Below are 258 nucleotides of genomic sequence, written 5' to 3'. Positions count from 1 at the left end.
CGTACTATTTTCCTCTATCAGACTTTTTATTTATTTTATACAGGATGTGAAAGGCCTAGATGATTTCCGTAATATGTAATGAGGAACCTGTTACTTAAAGTGTGATTTTTAAATATTTCTTTGAAAATGGAAATTTGGTATATTTAATTATTTATTGGTCAGTCACGTTTTAGCAGTTAAGGCTGAGACACAGCACACACACATCCAAACAGGTCTCAAGAATCACTCAGGAAGAATGGCCAGGTAAATCATGCAGTG

The sequence above is a fragment of the Penaeus monodon genome, chromosome 19 (assembly GCF_015228065.2).
Source record: "Penaeus monodon isolate SGIC_2016 chromosome 19, NSTDA_Pmon_1, whole genome shotgun sequence".
In the NCBI taxonomy this organism is placed as follows: Eukaryota; Metazoa; Arthropoda; class Malacostraca; order Decapoda; family Penaeidae; genus Penaeus; species Penaeus monodon.
This window is presented reverse-complemented; position numbering follows the sequence as displayed.